At 36.1% G+C, this 14158-nt stretch overlaps 1 pseudogene; it reads left to right on the top strand.

The window, feature by feature from the left end:
- Window positions 1–12702, top strand: part of LOC125833366 (glutathione S-transferase L3-like) — a 30327-nt pseudogene extending 17625 nt beyond the window's left edge.
- Window positions 12703–14158: the final 1456 nt, after the last annotated feature.

Here is a 14158-nt window from a genome sequence, read left to right as displayed (position 1 = left end):
GAATTGTTTGTCGTCCCTTAAAGTTTATACAAGCAATAACTCTTGAAAGATAGTGATCAAACAATTTCCAATACAGTCTATTTCATATGAGAAATGGAAATGAGGGAACTATTCCCAAATGGGTCAAAATAGGACTTAAGACTTTGGATTGTATGTTCATTGGATATGCTACAAATAGTAAATCATGTCGATTTATGGTTCATAAGTCCGAACTGTCGGATAGTCAAGTGAAGGGTCTAAACGACCTTGGAAAGAACCAAAGAAGAATGTACTTAATAAAGAGATTTAGCGGCGTAGTAAATGTCAATGGACAAATTACTTCCTACGAGTTTGATTTTGTAACATTTCTTCTTGAAAATGAGTCTCATATATTCTAAAAGTTATGTCCTTTGTGGACTCATTCTCTTTGAGAAAAGTTTGTCAATAGTAAGATAGATTCAATCTTGAGCAACCATACTTGAGAGTTGGTTGATCTTCCTCGAGGAAATAAACTTTTGGATTCAAAGTGGATCTACAAAAGGAAAAAAAAGTTGATGAAACTATTGACAAATACAAAGACAGACTTGTTGTCATAGGCTTTAGATAATAAGAAAGCCTTGTTTGATAGATAATAGCACTAACTAGGATTACATCAATTCAAATGTTAATTGCGCTAGTTGCGAAATATTGCCTTCAAATTCGTCAAATTGGATGTGAAAACATTTTTATTTTAAATGAAAAATTGGAGGAAGAAATTTACATGGAACAACCCAAGGGCTTTGTGGTTCTGGTGAAGAAAAGAAAGTATGTAAACTTGTTAAGTCACTCTGTGGACTAAAAATAAGCGCCCAAATAATGACATGCGATGTTTGACCAAACTATGTTGGCAAATGAATTCAAGATTAATGAATGTGATAAATGTTTTTACATTAAAGACACTCCAAATCACAAGGTCATAATTTGTTTTTATGTTGATGACATTGTGATCGTCAAAAGAGACATTTCTAACATAAATGCTACTAAGCATATGCTAGAAAGTAACTTCGATATAAAAGACAATGAGGTTACTGATGTGATTGAAAATGTACTTGACAAGTTCAAGCATTTGGATTTCAATATTGTCAAGACTCCAATAAATGTGAGATTTGTACTTCAAAAGAATGAAGGCAAAAGTGACTCACAATTGGACTGTGCTAGAGTATTGAGAAGTATGATAGATATCATGAAGTGTACGCGATCAGATATAACATATGCTATTAATAAACTAAGTCGGTTCACGAGTAATCTCAATCAAACTCATTGGATGACAATGAAAAGAGTTTTGGAGTATTTAAAACATACTTTAAAAAAAAACTATTGCTTTGCATTATAACTAATATTCAACAATATTGGAAGAATATATTGATGCAAATTGAATCACCAGGTCAAATGAAGTAAAATCCACGAGTGGATATGTATTTACTCTTGGTGAAGGAGCAGTCTCTTGGAAATCTTCCAAACAGAGATGTATTGCTCGCTCTACTATGAAATCTGAGTTTATCACTCTAGATAAGGCCGGTAAAGAAGTTGAATGACTCTAAAATTTCTTGAAAGATTTTTGGCCCAAACCTTTTAGCTCCAGTATGCATACACAGTGAGAGTTAATTTGCAATAGGTAGGGCATGGAGCATGATGTATAACGGAAAGTCTCGTCATATATGATGTAGACAAAATATCATTAGAGAACTACTCTCTAGTGAAATTATCATAATTGACTATGTAAAGTCAAAGGATAATGTGTCAGATCCACTTATAAAAGGCCTAACTAGAGAGGGAGTTGATAGATTATCAAAGGGAATGGGACTATGGCCGAGAACAAGTCATTGTGGCGGTAACTCTACCTAGAAGACTGGAGATCCCATGATCTAGGTTCAAGGAGATCAAACAAAGTCATTGATGATGGTTCAGCATTGTCAAAATATTTTTTATGGTCCATTCTCATGATAAGACAATGTTCAGTAACAAGGATAAAGACATTAGGACTTTTTAATGATTTCTAAGTTTGATACATAGTATATCAAATGGTGTATCTACGGGATAACACATTTAGAAATCACCTATGTAAGTGTGAAGTGTAAGCCGCTTCAAGGAGAATCCGGTAAGGCCAGTTCTCTACACACTTATAAACCAAGACGTGTTCATGGCTGAAATGAACAAAACAATGAGAACCAAAAATAGTTCAAGGGTTGATTGTGTGACTTATGTTGCCTAGGTATACACCAAAGCTCGACGGTTCAAAGATATCAAATCTACCGATTGACCGAGTATATCCGATATATGTTCACTACGGAAAGTTTAAAGGGAAACCCACTTATCCAGATGCAATGAATCCTTACTAACGAATCACAGAGTTTTTCATGCATATGTTGTAACAATAGCCATTCCCTATTCATGTGGGGGATTGTTGGGTTTTAAAGGTGTGAACAGGAAATGAAGGGTTGTGACTCTCCTGAAGGGTTGTGACTAAGCCGAAGGGTTGTGACCTTTATGAAAGGTTGTGACCTTTATGAAAGGTTGTGTCCTTTCTAAAGGGTTGTCACCATTTGAAAGGTTGTGCCTTTTCCAAAGTGTTGCGACCTTTCTGAAAGGTTGTCTTCTTTCCAAAGGGTTGTGACCTTTACCCTTTGTTGGCTATAAATAGAGAGGTTTTGTCTCATTTTTTTGGATCGAATTCTTCCCTTCTTTTGCATACATTTCTTACAAAACAAAATCGATCGATCGTGTCTGTGTGTGTGATTTGTTGCTGTCATTTTGAGTTCGTTGAAATTATCGAAGTTTGAGGTACCGCTACTTGTTTAATGGTTAATCCGTTTTATCTTGGGAGGAATTAATCTGCAACCTCGGGTACTTGAGGGGATTAAATTTCTTAAGGACACACAGTGGGTTCTGTGGACTCGGATAGTTCTTTGTGTTTTTCTTTTCATCTTTTATTATTTCTGGTTTGCTAATCTGAATACAGGAGATAACATTTCCTTTGTGGGGGTCCGACCCCTACAAGTTAGCAGAGAAGGGAGACGAAAGAGGTATTGGTGAACCATCATAATTAGTGAACAAGTCCATATATTGGGTGCCATATAAAATTATCCATGTTTTAGATGTCTAGCTTTAGCTGTGAGTGATTTAGGAATGAATGGTCTTCTAGGGGGGTTGAGTTAGGTTCAAAGTTCATTTCTTTATCCATAGGATGTTTGAGTTGAGTACCTTTTATATGAAAAGAAGAAGATGAGGCACTACCCTATACCTGTCAATGTTGTTGTTGTTGGTGGGAGGTATCTCATGGAACTAGTTGATTTGCCTTTAAAAAAGAAAAAGAAAGAAGATGATGAAACAGGTTTTGGGGTTTGGGTCTGTGTGATACAACAAGTCCATTGATTTTAAATTTTTTCCGCTTCCTCCATTCTACTTTATCTCACTTTTCTCTTTGCAGTTTGTTCTTAAAACATAGACAACTTTCTATAATTGGAGACTCTTTAACCTTGAACTTACCATTTTACTCGTAATTGCATATCTTTATGGCTATACAAATGTCATGACATGTGTAAGATCGAAAGTAGAAAGATACTTTTGATATGTGTTAAAAATCTTTTTTTCAAATTTTATGTCCAGTCAAATACTGCCACATAAAATGAAAAAGAGGGAGTAGTTCTTAATTTGGATGCGCATGGTCATATTAGATTTCAGCCCTTGTAAATTTAGTATACTGCTTCATGTAGTGATATTGGAAATGACTACCCGTGCATGAAGTGTTATATATCTAGCTAGTGCAGGCCTGCAGGGGTTCATGTAAAATGGTGTATATGGTATGCGGTCTGCACTTGCATTTTTTCGAAGATGTTGTTTTCACGCCTTTTATAAACCGATGACTTAAATGACACTAAAGAAACAACTCTACTTTTTGTGTCAAAGCTCGCTCTCCAAGCCATCACACTGAAAGAAGTAATGACTTTTTGACTTTTGACGGCCAGGATCCAAACTTGATAGGTTCAATCTTTTAAGGTTTTGAAAGTATTAAACTTGTTATACTTTTACAATCACGGGGTTCAGATTTTAATATTATAATGAAAGATTACTGTTGACCAGCTTCGATGTAGCGGTAGCTCTCCTCAGTCGAGAGGTTTCTTTCGTTTAAAGGGTGTGTTTGGGAGGCTAGGGAAGATGGATTGGAGAGACGATATTTATGCCTCTTCTTTATCGATAGGATTCCCATCATTTTCAGTCTATGGCAAATGAGACAAGGGTGAGGCACCAAACATGTTCTACCCTCAACCTCCATCCGTCATTATTAATCTCAATTCGCTTTTCCTATTTATTAGTACACTGTGCACTACAAATTAGAAGCCCCTTTACTAGGTTGAAAAAAGGCTAGCGCACAACGATTGATGAAGAGCAACAACGTCTTAGGAGTCAGATTGGGTTGGAACCTAAATACAAGGGGTTGCTTGCTGCTCAACCGGAGAGAAGAAATTATCGCAAATAAGATATGAATCTCAAACTTATTGTATACAACTCTTATCTACGACAAGCCTTGGGTCTTCTCTCGGATTTTAATAGTCGTTAAAATTTTGGTGATTTTTCATATACATATTCACATTCTATGTCCAAAATATTCAGTTTGGATGAACCCATAGTTCAAAAGTTCTATCCACTTCTGAAAGGAAAAGCTACTAATTACAATTGTTGATTTTATTGATCTCTTTTGTTAATTTCAATTTGGAAGTAATTTCTATCCTTGTTGAAATTATTCAGTATGTGTGTTTTTATACCCAACAATGGTCCTATTTTCCTAGATAAGTTTTCTAACATTTGGAATTGCAGGGTTTGCAAGACAAAGTAAAGTTAGTTCCAATTTATCTTCAGAACAAGTCTGATTGGTACAAGGAAAACGTTTACCCCAAAAATAAGGTAATTTTCCACCAAACCAACATTCATTTTCGCTTGACCAATTCACTTGTATTTTAAAATCTCGAGCTAAGATTTTTGAGATTGGCATCTGGCCTTGTTTTAAATTGTAGGAGAACTCCTGAAGAAAATGTACATGAATTTTTGGGAAAGTGATTTCTCTTCCTCTTCGAATTCAATGATTATTGATTGAGCCAGTGCATAAATGCTCTAGTCTTATCTATGATCCGATTGGCACATAAAGTTTTATATAAGGACTTTGAAGCAAGTGAATGTTTAAATCATCGAAGAGCATGCATCTCATTTTACGCTTCTGGTTATTTATATTTTCTACTCCTCACAGGTGCCATCCTTGGAGCACAACAACAAAGTGATAGGAGAGAGTTTGGATCTGGTTAAATATGTTGATAGTAGCTTTGAAGGACCATCACTTTTGTCGGATGTAAGCTATAAAAGTTCATTATTGTTCTATAGTTTTAGGAAAATCTTAAGCTGTAAATTGATAAAAAGAAAATATTGGAAAATTGATGCAGGACCTGAAAATCAGAAATTTGCTGAAGAATTGATAGCTTATAGTGATACTACATTCATCCCAAAAGTATACAGACCGTTCGCAAGAGATGCACGGACACTGTCCGGAGAGATTTGAGCTTTTGTTCGTTGAAAATCATTATGTTTTGTTTGTTAAATGTTTCTTATGTAAGTTAATGGTATTCACACTTGTACCAGGTGCACAATTTGATTACCTAGAAAAATCTCTCCACAAATTTGACGATGGACCTTTCTTCCTCGGTAATTCAGTCAGGTCATTACTATCTTTCATTTAGTTTTCCTTTTCGATGATGTGTCGTGTGAGATGATAGCTTTGCCCAAAAACATACTCGGCAATCAGTACAGATTACTGTGGGTGTACTTTTTTCCTAGAAGTTGAAACTTCATAGAGACTTTGTGCTGATATAAAAATGCTGTTGTGCTAGGTTTGTTGGGTATGTCGCAAGAGTTAATGGGAAATGAAGGGAAGATGAAAGAGGAACTTGAAAAAGTTGGGAACTTGGAAAGTTGAGAAATTGAAAAGTCCTCTTATGCTTTATTGAAAAGACATTTGTCCCTCATCGGTGGTGGAAAGAAAAATAGGAGAGTTTAAATATAGAAACACTCTTGTTAATTGTTAGAAGGGTTGGAAAGAGGACCCCCCTCGCGCTGTTGTCGTCGTCGTCACTCGCTCGGCTCGGCTTTGGATTTGGATTTGGAAAAATGATCGATCGAGAGATTAGTTTTTGGACAAAGTTTGTTTTAGTTATTTTAGTTAATTAATTATTTAATTAATTAAATTAAATTAAATGGCCAACGTTTTAATTAGTTAATTAACCGATTCAATTAATTAGTTAATTGGCCCAACCCGACTCGGATCCACGCGCAACCCATTTTATTTAAATCTTTCCCGTTTTATTTGAATTTCCCGCCGTAGGAAGTGACTGTTCTGAAAGGGTTGCAACTTTCAGAAACAACCATGACCGTTTGAAAGGTTGCAAACTTTCATGAATGGTCGTGTGGATTCTGAAAGGATTGCAACCTTTCGGAACCAGTTCCTCTTGCCTATAAATACATTGATTCCTCAGACTTATTCCTTATGAATTTTTCTGATTTCTTCTTCTTCTTCTGCACAAAATTTCTTCGTGTACTTTACTGTTGTTGAGTGGTTCGCTGACACCAGAGTTTTGGGTATTAATACACTGGTGATTGAGATCATTCTATCTTGGGAGGACATATTCCAAATCAAACCTCGGATACTAGAGGGGAATAATTTCCTTAAGGGGACACTGTGCATTCAGTGGGCTTGATCTTTTTTCTGATTCTGTTTTTCCAAATTGTGGTTCGTTTTTTTACAGATTTTAGTTTTGTCAATTAATTTCTGTTCATCTATTCTTACTGGTTTATTAAACTTTGGTTACTTCGTGTTTCTGCAAAGTTTATTAAAATCAGTAATTCTGGTTTTTTATACACAGATTAATATCAATCTTAAGGAAATTATTTTATACTTTTAAATCTGTGTTTCTGGTGGAGAGAAAAACCTTCGTGGTTTTATACTCATGTTAAGTTTGCAACTTAAGTTATTGCTTACTGAGTCATTTGTATCAATTTATGTTTGTTACAGTTTCTGAAATGGCTAATGACAATGTTACAATTGTTGTTGCTGCACCAACCCGAACTGTTGTACCACCAACAGAGAAATCGGGAAAATTCTCTGGTGTGAATTTCAAAGGATGGCAACAACGGGTATTTTTCTGGCTTACCACTCTTGGTCTGTAGAAATTTACCAATGAAGTAACTCCAGTGCCTCCTGCTGAAATGCCAGGCAGAGAAAAATTCATGATTATTGAAGCATGGAAACAGGCAAACTTCCTATGTAAGGGCTACATTTTGAGTGCGTTAGAGGATAACTTATATAATGTCTATAGTGCAATGACAACTTCAAAAGAATTGTGGGATACACTTGAGAAGAAATATAAGACAAAAGAAGCATGCTTGAAAAAGTTTGTGGTCGCAAAGTTTTTAGACTATAAAATGTCAGATAGTAAAACTGTTGGATCACAAGTGCAGGAACTTCAACTTATTTTCCATGATCTGATTGCTGAAGATATGGTAGTAAATGAAGCGTTTCAAGTGGCTGCGACGATCGAAAAGTTACCTCCTTCGTGGAATGACTTCAAGAATTATTTAAAGCACAAACGTAAGGAAATGAAGCTTGAAGATCTTGTGATTCGGCTCAAGATTGAGGAAGATAACAAAACCGCCGAAAAGAAGTCTCGTAAAAGTTCAACAGTAATTGGAGTTAATATTGTTGAAGAAGCTCCTACCAAAGACAAGAAGAGAAAGAAGTCCAACGGACAGAAGTCAGAATAGGCCAAGAAAAAGTTCAAGGGCAACTGTTACAATTGTGGTAAGACTGGTCACAAGTCTTCTGACTGTCGTGCTCCAAGAAAGGACAAAGACAAAGACAAAGGCAAAGGCAAAGGTAAGACTTGTCACAAGTCTTCTGACTGTCGTGCTCCAAACTGTTACAATTGCACTCGATTTTGTTATGTATATTTGCTTAATAGTAAGGATGAAGCAATTGATGCATTTAAGCAATACAAAAATGAAGTGGAAAATCAATTGAATCTAAAGATTAAAATGATTCGAAGTGATAGGGGTGGAGAATACGAATTTCCTTTTGCTGAGATATGTTTGGAATATGGTATTATCCATCAAACTACTGCACCTTATACACCGCAGTCAAATGGTTTGGCTGAACGGAAGAACAAAACATTAAAGGAAATGATGAATGCCTTAATAATCAGTTTTGGTTCACCAAGAAATCTATGTGGAGAAGCCATACTTACGGCTAACAAGATACTCAATAGGGCACCCCGTAGCAAAACGCAATCAATTCCATATGAGTTATGGAAATGAAGGAAACCAAACTTGAAATATTTCAAAGTGTGGGGGTGTCTTGCCAAGGTAGAAGTTCCTTTACCTAAGATGGTGAAAATTGGACCCAAAACAGTGGATTGTGTATTTATTGGATATGTTGTGAACAATAAGGCCTGCCGGTTTTTGGTTCACAAATCTGATAATCCTAAAATTCATGTGAATACGGTAGTTGAGTCAGATAACGCTGAGTTCTTTGAACACATTTATCCGTATAAAACTGAATGTGAGTCGACAAGTGAAAGATCTAAACGACCACGGGAAGAATCAAAGGAAAATGTACAACCTAATGAAGATCCTAGGCATAGTACTCGCCAACGGAAATCCACTTCTTTTGGACCAGATTTTGTGGCATTTTTGCTTGAAAATGAGGCTCCAACATTTAAAGCAGCTATGTCGTCATCTGAGTCAATCTATTGGAAAGAAGCAGTCAATAGTGAGATCGAATCAATTTTAAGTAATCATACTTGGGAGTTGACTGATCTTCCTCCATGAAATAAACCTTTAGGATCAAAGTGGATCTTTAAAAGGAAAATAAAAGCCGATGGGACTATTGACAAATATAAGGCTAGGCTTGTAGTCAAAGGATATAGACAAAAAGAAGGTATGGACTACTTTGATACATACTCTCCAGTAACAAGGATAACATCAATTAGAATGTTAATAGCACTAGCGGCAGTGCATGATCTTAAAATCCACCAAATGGATGTAAAGACAACCTTCTTAAATGGAGAGTTGGAGGAAGAAATTTACATGGAACAACCTGAAGGGTTTGTGGTTCCTGGTAAAGAAGAGAAAGTGTGCAGACTTGTGAAGTCGCTTTATGGGCTCAATCAAGCACCCAAACAATGGCATGCTAAATTTGACCAAACAATGTTGGCAAATGGATTCAAGATTAACGAATGTGATAAGTGTGTTTACATTAAAAACGTTCTGAATCATGAAGTCATAGTTTGTTTGTATGTTGATGACATGTTAATAATGAGTAAAGACCTTGACAATATAAATGCTACTAAGCGCATGCTGTCCAGCAAGTTCGATATGAAGGACTTAGGAGTTGCTGATTTGATCTTAGGGATCAGAATTCTCAATACTCTTCAGGGACTAGCATTAGCTCAATCTTATTATATTGAAAAAATATTGGATAAGTTCAAGTACTTGAATTTCAATGTTGTCAAAACTCCAATTGATTTAAGCTTTACATTTCAAAAAAATGTAGGTGAAAGTGACTCTCAATTGGAATATATCAGAGTGTTGGAAAGTTTGATGTATATTATGAATTGTACACGACCAGATATAGCATGTACTATTAACAAACTGAGTTGGTTCACTAGTAATCCGAATCAAACTCACTGGATGGCAATGAAACGTGTGTTGGGTTATTTGAAGCATACACAACACTATGCTTTGCATTATAATAAATATCCTGTCGTGATTAAAGGATATAGTGATTCAAATTGGATCACCGGGTCAAATGAAGTAAAATCCACAAGTGGTTATGTGTTTACACTTGGTGGAGGAACAATCTCTTGGAAATCATCCAAACAGACATGTATCGCTCGCTCCACAATGGAATCTGAATTCATTGCCTTAGATAAGGCCGGTGAAGAAGCTGAATGGCTCCGGAATTTCTTAAAGGATATTCCATTCTGGCCCAAACCTGTGGGACCTATTTGCATACATTGTGATAGTCAAGCAGCAATAGGTAGGGCAGGGAGCGTTATGTACAACGGGAAGTCTCGTCATATACGACGGAGACATAATGCCGTAAGACAACTCCTCTCTAGTGGAATTATCACAATTGACTATGTGAAGTCAAGCGATAATGTGTCAGATCCACTAACGAAAGGCCTAGTGAGAGAGGCAGTTGAAAGATCATCTAAGGGAATGGGTTTACGGCTTAGGACAAGTCAGCAGGGCGGTAACTCTATTTAGCATACTGGAGATCCCAAGAGCTAGATTCAAGGAGAAAAACAAAGTTGTGACTGACGGTTCGACATTGTCAATCAACTCAATCCATTCTCATGATGAAGACAATGTTCAGGAACAAGGTTAAGACTTTAAGGCTTGTTAATGAGTTAATAAAGCTTAAAGTTTTTAATGATTTGCTAAGTTTGGTAGATTTGATCAAATAGTGTATCTACGAGATGACACGGTTAGAAATCACCTATGTGTGTGAAGTGTAAGCCGCTTCAAAAAGAATTTTATGTCAAAAGCCTATTCTTTATACACTCATGAAACCAAGAGGTGTTCATGGCTGAAACGAACACAACCCTAAGAACCATAAACGGTAAAGGGCTAATTGTGTGACATATGATTGTCTAGGTATACACCCAAGCTTGACGGTTCAAAGATATCGCATCTATCGATTGACCGAGTATATCCGACATATGTTCACTACGGAAAGTCCAAGGGGAAACCTACTTATCCAGATGCAATTGATTCTTGCTTGTAAAGTACACACTCGTCCGTGCATTTCTTATGTTATAAACATTCCCCATTAATGTGGGGGATTGTTGGGTATGTAGCAAGAGTTAATGGGAAATGGAGGGAAGATGAAAGAGGAACTTGAAAAAGTTGGGAACTTGAAAAGTCCTCTTATGCTTTATTGAAAAGACATTGAAAAGACATTTGTCCCTCATCGGTGGTGGAAAGAAAAATAGGAGAGTTTAAATATAGAAACACTCTTATTAATTGTTAAAATGGTTGGAAAAAGGGACCCCCCTCGCGCCGTCGCTCGCTCGGCTTGGCTTCGGCTTTTGATTTGGAAAAAGGATCGATCGAGAGATTATTTTTTGGACAAAGTTTATTTTAATTATTTTAGTTAATTAATTATTTAATTAATTAAATTAAATTAAATGGCCAACATTTTAATTAGTTAATTAACCGATTCAATTAATTAGTTAATTGGCCCGACCCGACTCGGATCCACGCGCCACCCATTTTATTTAAATCTTTCCCGTTTTATTTGAATTTCCCGCCGTAGGAAGTGACTGTTCTGAAAGGGTTGCAACTTTCAGAAACAACCATGACCGTTTGAAAGGTTGCAAACTTTCATAAATGATCGTGTGGATTCTGAAAGGATTGCAACCTTTCGGAACCAGTTCCTCTTGCCTATAAATACATTGATTCCTCAGACTTATTCCTTACGAATTTTTCTGATTTCTTCTTCTTCTGCACAAAATTTCTTCGTGTACTTTACTGCTGTTGAGTGGTTTGCTGATACCAGAGTTTTGGGTATCAATGCACTGGTGATTGAGATCATTCTATCTTGGGAGGACATATTCCAAATCAAACCTCAGATACTAGAGGGGAATAATTTCCTTAAGGGGACACTGTGCATTCAGTGGGTTTGATCTTTTTTCTGATTATGTTTTTCCAGATTGTGGTACGTTTCTTTACAGATTTTAGTTTTGTCAATTAATTTATGTTCATATATTCTTACTGGTTTATTAAACTTTGGTTACTTTGTGTTTCTGCAAAGTTTATTGAAATCAGTAATACTGGTTTTTATACACAGATTAATAACAATTGACATAGCATATGCTCTTTTTATCGAAAGGTTGCAATTTGATTTTTTTGCCAGAGGGGTTTAGCTTTGACATCACAACCAAGAGGCCTAAATTAGCCAAATGGATTGAGGTATGAGTTATATTAAATATGGAGTGTAAAGTATGATTAATATTTTAATATTATTTATGCAATTTTATTATTCTTATACTTAATTTAGCTGTATTAAGAGTTGTATCGTAAAATGTTCATCAAAATAGAAAAGGGTCCATGACTTGCACTTGGAAAGCATAGAGACTAAGGCTTATTAAAATTACCTTTGTTTCTTTTGGTGATAGCTTAAACTTCAAGGCTAGCTGGTTGGTGCATTTTTCATGTATAATTCATGTGCTTTATAATGAAGGGCAGCCTTGGAACAACAATAAAGTTGTCTCCGTGTTACTAGTAGGCCTTGAGTTGAGCAGACTCTTCACTTTTGATGCACCCATTGACATTTTTTAAGAGTTCGAGCAACATAAAATCTTGCCTATAATAGGTTCAAACCGTGGAATCAACCACTGATATTTGTGTTAGGGTAGACTACATACATTACACCCCTTTGGTATGCAGTATTATCCCAATCCTGCAGCATGAACGTGGGATGCTTCTTGCATCAAATTGTTCTGTTTTAATTGTCCTTAATTATTCATCTCGTAGGAACTGAACAAGCTTGATGGATACAAGCAAGCACAAGTCCTGGAATAGGAGAAAATGGTTAAGTTTTATAAGAACTTCTTTCTGCCAGTATCACTTTGCAAACAATAGATATATTTCTTTTTCTATTTTTGGTTTTAGAATTGTATATATAGCTACTGACATTTCACTATATATGTATTTATTTTTATAGAAAGCTTGAAACTTCAAAAATTCACTGTCAATCTCAGAAACTAGCTCAGGTTTCTTTTTTTTTTGGAATCCTAATAGTTTTAGTAAAATTATTTCCTGTAATGATTCCATTGTTATTGACAAAAGTGAGTATCACATTCACCACATCTTTACCAATTACATCCCAAAAACTCTGATAAAAACTCAAATTCATCCCATCTGGACCTGGCGCCTTATCCTAGTGCATTGACAAGACTGCTTCTTTCACCTCTTCAATAGTGAAAAGTCGATTCAAGGATGCATTTTGATCTGGTGTAATTTTCCTTTCAATCTTATCAAGAATTGGGATCATGTATCCTTACTCAGACGTGTATAATGATCCAATAAATCTAGAGATCATGCCTTCCAAACCACTATTCCCACAACACCATTGTCCTATTTCATCCTTCAACTGAGAAAATGTGTTCTTCTTTCGCTTGCTAGAAGCCATGAGATGAAAGTAATTTGTGGTTGCATCACCTTCCTACAAACAATGTTGTTTGGCTCTCTGCTTCCAATAAATATTTTGCTGCTCAAGGCCTTGCAAATATGTAGATTTGGCAATACCAAACAACTAAATATGATAAGGGTCAGTGTTATTGTAACATCTCAGTCTTGGAAAGAACAAATTTGAGCAAGAACCAATTTGGAAAGAACTAATTTGAGAATTTGACAAGTTATGATTAAGTTGTGAGTTTTGGGTCAACTTCAAACGACCATAACTGTCAGTATGAGGGGTATTTTGGTCTTTTCCTTACCCCATCAGCTTTAAACATTTTTTTTTTGTAATATTCTAGGGGTTGAAACTTATTTGGGTCAATTTTTACAATCCTAAAATATGCTTAGGGTCTTGAAAAGAGTTCAAGATGAGGAAAAAAGGAGTTCAAACGTTCACCAAGATTTCTTGTGAATCGAGGATTTGTTTCGTCAGATTAAGGTATGTAAGTTTTCATAGTGTTGGGTTCGTTTACCCACATGCCAATCATGTGAATTACATCCATAATTTCATTTTTGAGGTTTTGTTCTTCAAGTTTTTTTTATGGAGTTGATGAATTCTTGAGGAGAGGATTTCAATTTTTGAGATTTGTTATTGAGGAAAAATGAGTAGATTCTCGTGTACTTGTATTAGGTAATTGAATCTAAGGAAAATTTGAGGAAATCAATCGATTCTAGGTGATTAAGGTCAGAAAACGAGAAGAAAAATTCATCGGATCGTTCTGGGGAAGGAGTGGCGCGCTGCGCCTGCAGTGTGCCAAAATACATCTCTAAAGTTTAGGGACTGGCTCCCCGCGCCAGCAGTGCGCCAGGGTCACCTTCCCCCACTCATTTTTTCGTCGTTTGGCCCGTCTGAGTTCTT

This window comes from Solanum verrucosum, unplaced genomic scaffold (genome assembly GCF_900185275.1).
Source record: "Solanum verrucosum unplaced genomic scaffold, falcon-dt-bn FXZP01000142.1, whole genome shotgun sequence".
Classification (NCBI taxonomy): domain Eukaryota; kingdom Viridiplantae; phylum Streptophyta; class Magnoliopsida; order Solanales; family Solanaceae; genus Solanum; species Solanum verrucosum.
Note: the sequence above shows the minus strand (reverse complement) of the source record. Positions and strands in the feature narration are given on the sequence as shown.